Source organism: Alexandromys fortis, unplaced genomic scaffold, assembly GCF_014885135.2.
Source record: "Alexandromys fortis isolate MF-2015 unplaced genomic scaffold, M_Fortis_MF-2015_v1.1 scaffold_42, whole genome shotgun sequence".
NCBI classification, from domain to species: Eukaryota; Metazoa; Chordata; class Mammalia; order Rodentia; family Cricetidae; genus Alexandromys; species Alexandromys fortis.
Window position 1 is genome coordinate 7,504,039 of NW_026067934.1, and position 7,707 is coordinate 7,511,745.

The window sequence follows — 7,707 nt, forward strand, 5'->3', positions numbered from 1 at the left end:
GGGGGGGGGGGGAGGGGGGGGGGGCGCGGGGGGGGGGGGGGGGGGGGGGGGGGGGGGGGGGGGGGGGGGGGGGGGGGGGGGGGGGGGGGGAAAAGGGAGACGGGGAGGGAAATGGGAGGCAGGGAGGAGACAGAAAATTTTTTTTCAATAAAAAATTATATTTAAAAAAATAAAATAAAACAAAATTTAAAAAATATCAAATAAAGAAAAACAAGGTAGCTCAGAAAAGTAGAAAGAAAAAAAGAAGAAATAACTAAGAAACCAATTCCAAAATTCATAAGGAAGCTTAAAGAGGTAATATTCAAAGTGTTACAATCATTAATTTCAAATTACACTACAAAATCACTAAAATAAAACCCACATGGTATATGTAGAACATGGCATAGAAGAGCCAGATACAGCCACCTGATTGTTGGCAAAGATTATCAAAACACATATGTTAGAAAGACAGCCTCTTCAACAGATGGTCCTGAAAATACCAACAGCTGTGCAGAAGAATGGACCCAGATGCCCACTCTAGACAAAAATCAACTCAAAAGGCATGAAAGACCTTACTCTAAAACCCGAACTACTGAAACTGCTAGAGGAAAAGCACTTTCAGATCTAGATATATGCAAGAGCTTTCTGCATGGGATTGAAATAACTCAGGGAGCATGGGTAAAAACTGAAAAGTGAGATTTCATAAAATATCAAGGCTCTAAGCAACAAAGAAAGCAACCAGCAGAGTAAGGATACAATCTAAGGAAGGGGAGAAAAATCTCTGCCTACTAAGTATTTGACAAAGGACGAGTATATATATAATATAAAGAACTTAAAACATTAAACACTAGACAAACTAATGAATAGATGAATAAACGAATTGAATGGACATTTCTCAAAAGAAATACTAATGGAACTTGTGTTATGGCTCAGCAGGTAAGGAGCTTGCTGTCAAGCCCTATGAACTTGAGTTCAATACCAGGACTCACACGATAGAAAGAGAACCAGTTTTTGAAAGTTGCTCTCTGACTTCAATACACATACTGTGGACAGACACAGAGAGACAGACAAATAGACACACACACACACAAATAAGTGGAAAAAATATAAATACTCAATAAATAGGGAAGAAAGTACAATCTCTGTTTGGATGGAAGCCATACCCCAGGCTCTGGCATTCACATATCCAAAGTGCCTGGGATGTTTGGGTGGAAGCCTCACCCTTGCCCCTGGCATCCATATAGCCAAAGAATCTGGAATGTTCAGGTAGAAGTTCCACCCCAAGCCGCCTCCCCTGGGAGTTGCCTCAGTCTGACTCCACCTCCGAGAAAGGCCACCAAACCATGACCCCTCTCCAGAGAAGCTCAAGACCACTCCCACAGGGCATTTAAACTGCCCCCCAGAGAACAAGCATGTGGTTTTCCGGTCTTCCTTTCATAGCTCCTCTGTGGGCTGGAAAGCCATCCGGGAGAGTTTTATCCTTTAAACCTGGGCTTTTTCTAATTCAGTTTGATTTGCTCTGATTCAGATTATTGCATCGGTGGAGAGGCTTATTGGGGTGCAGAAACTTTTCAGTCTCCTTAATTGTAAAGGAAATGCAAATTAAAACTCCACTGAGACTCCAGCTCCTAATAGGAATGGCTGGCTACCAATCAGCAAGAAACAAACATGGAGGCAGGAGGCAGCACTCAGGAGGCTGAGGCAGGAAACTACATAGCAAACCCAGTGCCTCTGCCCCAGCGCCCCCACAACAAGGAAATAACAAAAGCTGGCGAGATGAAGGGGGAAGGAAGCTGATCTACTGTTGGTGAGAATGTAAGTGAAACTAGCATGGAGGTTCCTAAAAGAAAAGGCAGCCTGGTCTATGCAGAGAGTTCCAGGACAGCCAGACGTACATAGAGAGATGCTGTCTCAAAAAAAAAAGAAGGGGAAGTGTCTGTCAGGGTTACTATGCTGTGATGAGACACCATGACTGAAAGCAGCGTGGGGATGAAGGGAGTGAGTTTATTTGACTTACACTTTCACATCATTGTCTATCACAGAAGGAAGTCAGGGCAGGGACCTGGAGGCAGGAGCTGATGCAGAGCCCCAAAGAATCACGTAGAAGTCTCCATAAGATTATAAACTGATTGGCCCATTAGCTCAGGCTTCTTTATTAACTCTTGCAATGTGTATTAACCCATTATTCTTATCTATGTTAGTCACATGGCTCAGTACCTTTTTCAGCAAGGCAGATCACATCCTGCTTCTTGGGTGACCTGGGCAGGAGTCGGGAGGAATGGGCTTCTTCCTTCCCAGAATTCTCCTCTTCTCATGGCCCCCACCTCTACTTCCTGTCTGGTTGACTTGCCTATATTTCCTGCCTGGCCAATCAGCGTTTATTTAAAACATGATTGGCAGAATACAGGCAATTCTCCTGTACCACTAAGTTGCTTCCACGGGCTGGGGAAATTCATTGGTTCTTTCATTCGCCCATTCTCTTCATTACAGATGCCATCTAATAGAGCCGCAGGTAAACTGCGTCTGCTTCATCCCAGACTCAGGACCCTGCAGACTTGACTCTCTTTCCTCTCTCCAAGCAGGCAGCTTTCTTGGTATAGTGGAGAAGAGCCTGGACCAGGACATGATGTGCGTCCATGTTTTCAGGCCCCAGAGTCTGCTGGACTTTTTGCCTTTCCCAGGGTGAGCCAACCCCCAGCCTCACACCCCTGACTAAGGGCTTGGATGGCCCCTGGCTGTGGTAACTGCAGTATGGGAGTGTGTATCATAGCTGGGGGTAGGCAGAAGGGGCTTAGCCAAGGTCAGCCGTGTCCCTGGAAACTGGTACTTGTAGGAACGTAGAACATATTTTAAATTCAAGCCTGGTATTCTAAGTTGTTATGAACAAGTCGTTTTCAAGGGACCAAGCTAAGGCACATTTTATTTAACAAATTGTTTGATTTATAGCATAATAAGTTTTTAAGTGGCTACTTATACTATTGATTAAATGTCAGGACAGTTTGGATTTTTTAACACATTGCAGCATTTATTATTTTTTATTTATATAATATGCTTAATGGTCGTATTTAGTTTTACACTCCACCCCTACATAAGCCTGTTAGGCAGAGACTGTCACCAATAGAGTAGTTCTCAGCCTTCCTGATGCTGTGACATAGTTCCTCACATTGTGGTGCCTCCAAACACAACATTACTTTTGTTGATACTTCTTAACTGAAATTTTGCTGCTGTTAAGGAATTGTAAAGTAAATATCTGTGTTTTCTGATTGTCTCTGGCAACCTCTGGGAAAGGATCCCTTGACCTCCAAAGGGGTGGCGAGCCACAAGTTGAGAACCTAGATTACTGGCCAGCACAAGGTAGCTGGATGCAAGTTTGGAAGAGAATGGACATGTGAACGAATGACCCGAGGTGACAAATTCAAAGAAAGAGAGGGAAAATGAAGGAGCATGGGAGGGGGAAGAATCTCTCATCCTGGACTCTGGCTAAATAGCTTACCAACAGAGAGTCGAGAATTCAGCACACACAGTTACCAGCATTTTTTTTTATAAAAGTTGCTATAGAGCAACCATTCTGGGGTTCCCAGGTTATTCTGAGGTTCCCAGAAAGTGGCAACAAGCCACATTTTGCAGAGACTTATAAAGGCAGACCCAAAAGGCTGTGTATTTCCCACCAGGACCAACTGGGCAAGCATACGTCCTGATGAATTTCCTGCCTAAATACCTCCCACCCAAATGCAATCAAGCACGTTAGTGTAGTTGGGTCAATAAAAGTTATTTAGGGGAGCAAAAACATGTGGCTTTACATAAATGCCAGCCTCTAGCATCTATCTCCCACAGTTTCTGTCTTTGGGCCAGGGGCTTACAGGTTAGAGACATTTTTGTTTTATGGATCTCTTAGGCACAATAATTAAAATATAACTTTGACTCTTACAGTGTCTGAAGTTAAATCTAAAAGGTTACTAAAGAACTTTTTTCTTTGTGCGGTGGTGCCTCATGCCTTTAATCCCAGCACTTGGGAGGCAGAGGCAGGCAGTTCTCTGTGAGTTTGAGGCCAGCCTGGTCTACAGAATGAATTCCAGGACAGGCAGGGCTGTTTCACAGAGAAACCCTGTATCGAAAAACAAACAAAAAATTTTGGCTCAGAATTGTGGTAATGATCTTATTCTCCCCATGTAGGATTAATATCACTACAGAAATCCTACCTATGGCTTCGGTGGAACCATTTAGCAGTGTCTCAAGAGAAACCCAGTAGCCACACTTGTACGGACCTCTGTATTAATGTTGAAACCTCTTCCCAATGAAACCCAACTCTGCTTCATATGGACTTACCCCAAAATTCTTTTCTGCGTCAATGTCACAAATCTCAGCTTCACAGGAATGTGTCTCTATGACGGCTCAGGCTGCAGCCTGTGACCATTTGGGGCAGTGTCTACGCACACCCACTGACACAGAAAGGGGATGGATATTTTTGTGTGTAAATACATTCTATACATTTTTCTTTTATTGAAAATAGACTATTTTCTCACACAATATACTTTGATTATGGTTTCCCCTCCTTCTGTTCCTTTACTCCTTCCAGTTCTTCCCTCCTCCCCTTCTATCTGGACCCACTCCCTTTCTCTCTTTAGAAATCAAACAGGCTTCTAAGAGATGAAGGCATAATAAATCTAATATAATATAAATATTGCTCTAGTTGAGACTTGAAGTAATATATTAAGTAAGGATGGGGAGACTGGACAGCCTTGTTTTGTTCCTGGTTTTAGTAGAATTGCTTTGAGTTTTTCTCCATTTAAGTTGTTGCTGGCTATGGTCTTGTTGTAAACTTCCTTTAGTATATTAAGATATATCCTTTGCCTACCTAATCTCTCCAAAACTTTTATTATGAGGGGTGTTGAATTTTCTTAAGGGCCTTTCCTGCATCTAATGTGGCTTTTGTCTTTTGGGTTATATGGTGGATTACATTTATTGACTTAAGTATTTTGAACTATCCCCGCATCTCTGAGATGAAGCCTACTTGATCATGGTGGGTGATCTTTTTGATGTGTTCTTGGATTCAGTTTGCACATATTGTATTGAAATTTTTTTTTTGCATCTATGTTCATAATGGAAATTGTTTTGCAATTCTCTTTCTTTATTGGAATTTTATGTGGTTTAGGTATCAGGATAACTGTGGTCTTGTAAAAAAAAAGGTAATGTTCATTCTGTTTCTATTTTGTGAAGTAATTTGAAGAGTATTTAAATTGAAATTCTGCCAGCATTCTGTACTAAAACCCTGAACTTTTTTTTTTTTTTGGTTTAAAGACTTTCAATGACTGCTTCAATTTCACGAGGAGTTATAGATCTGCTTAAATTGCCTAACTTCATCTAACTTTAGTAAGCTGTATGTATCAAGAAAATTATTTATTTCTTTTAGATTTTCCAATTTGAGGCGATACAGGTTTTTTTAAAGTATATCCTTATTATTCTCTGGATTTCCGCAGTATCTGTTATTATGCCTCCCTTTTTATTTCTAATTTTGTTAATTTGGATATTCTCTCCTTGCCTTATGTAAATCAACTAGCTTAAATCACACATTGACCCTCACCACTGACAGTGAGAGATTTCAGTACCCCACTCTAAACAGATCATCAGAAGAAAAGCTAAACTCTTTGTTTCATTGCTTCTTTGTATTATTTTTTTGTTTGTTTCTACTTTATTGATTTAAGCACTCAGTTTGATTATTTCTTGCCACTTACTCTTTTTGGATATAATTTCTGCCTTTTGTGCTAGATTTCAAGTGTGCCTCTAAGCTACTAGTATGAACTCATCAGTTTTTTTTTGTTTGGTTTTATGTAGGCTCTTAGTACTATGAGCCCTCTTAGAACTGCCTTCATTGTATCCCATAAGTTTGGGTGTGTTGTGTTTCTTTCATTCATGTGTTCATTTTCATTCAATTCAGAAAGTCTTTTGTTTCTGTCTTGAACCATTTTTTATTCCGGAGAGAGCTACTCAGTTTCTACCAGTTTGCAGGCTTTCTGTTGTTTTTGTTCTGGCTGATGTCCAACTTTAATCCATGGTGGTCTGATAGGACACAGGGGGTTATTTCGATTTTTTTGACTGTTGAGACTTGCTGGGTGTCTGAGTATGTGGTCAATTTTGGAGAAAATTGTGTTTGATGAAATGCCCTTTAAATATCTGTTAGGTCCATTGGTTCATACCATCAATTACTCTAGCATTTGCCTAATTTTCGTCTAGATGACCTGTCTAGAGGGGGTGTTGAAGTCCCCCACTATCAGCATGTGACGGTCACTATGTCATTAAACTGTAGTATTATTTCTTTTACGAACTTGGGTGCTCTTGTGTTTGGGGCAAGGATTTTAAGAATTAAAATGTCCTCTTGATGAGTTCCCTATCTCTTCTGATTAGTTTTGGTTTGAAGTCTATTTTGCCAGATATTAAAATGGTTACATTAGCTTGGTTCTTAGGTCCATTTGCTAGTAATGTCTTTTTCCATTGTTTTACCCTATCCTTGATGTTAAGGTGTGTTTCTTGGATGCAGCAGAAGGATGGATCAAGTTTTCACATCTATTTTGTTAGTCTGTGTCTTTTTATTTTATTTGAGGAATTGAGACCATTGTTGCAGAGAGATATCAATGAGAGTGTTCATAGATTCCTGTTATTTTGTTGTGGTGTGCATGTGTGCACGCTCATGCGTTTTCTCCTTTTGATTTGCTGCTCTGGAATTATTTATTCCGTGTTTTCTTGCGTGTGACTGAACTCTTTAGGGTTGGATTTTTCTTGTAGCACATTCTGTAGGGCTGTTAGGGATGGATTTGTAGACAGATATTGCTTCAACTTTGTTTTCTCCATCTACTGAGATTGTAAGTTTTGCTGGGTCTAGTAGTCTGGGTCGGCATCTATGCTCTCTTAGAGTCTGCAAAAACATATGTCTAGGCCCTTCTGGCTTTTTAGAGTCTCCACTGAGAAGTTGGGTGTAGTTCTGATAGATCTACCTTCATATGTTACTTGTTTTTTCCCCCTGGAAGCTTTTAATATTCTTTCTTTGATCTGTACGTTTAGTATTTTGATTATTATATACTGATGGGGATTTTCTTTCTGGCCCAGCATGTCTGGTGTTCTGTGAGCTTCTTGTACCTGGATAGGCATCTCCTTCTGTAGTTTAGGGACATTTTCTTCTAGGATTTTGCTGAAAATATCTTCTATGTCTTTGACCTGGGTTTCTTCTCCTTCCTCTATTCATTCCCATTGTTCTTAGATTTGGTCCCAGATGTTTGTGCCAGGATTAGTGTCTTTGACCAAGGTACCCATTTCTTCCACGGTGTCTTCCATGCCTGAGATCCTCTCTCCCATCTCTTGTATTCTGTTGCTGAGGCTTACCTTTGAGGTTGCTATTTGAGTTCCTAAATATTTCCAGATTTCCCTCAGCTTGGGTTTTCTTTATTGATTCTATTTTCACTTTCAGGTCTTGGATTGTTTTTTTTCTTCCACTGTTTGTTTGTGTTTTCATAGATTTATTTAAGAGATTCTTTCATTTCCTCTTTAAGAACCTCGATCACATTCATAAAAGCTATATTAAGGTCTTTGTCTTCTGCTATGTGGCAATACTCGGGGCCTGCTGTGGTAGGGCTGCTGGGCTCTAGTGGAGACGCATTTCTCTGCCTGTTGTTAATTGTGTTTTCATGCTAGTGCCCAGAGATTTGGGTTTGGAAAGATTGTAATTCTAGGTGATGA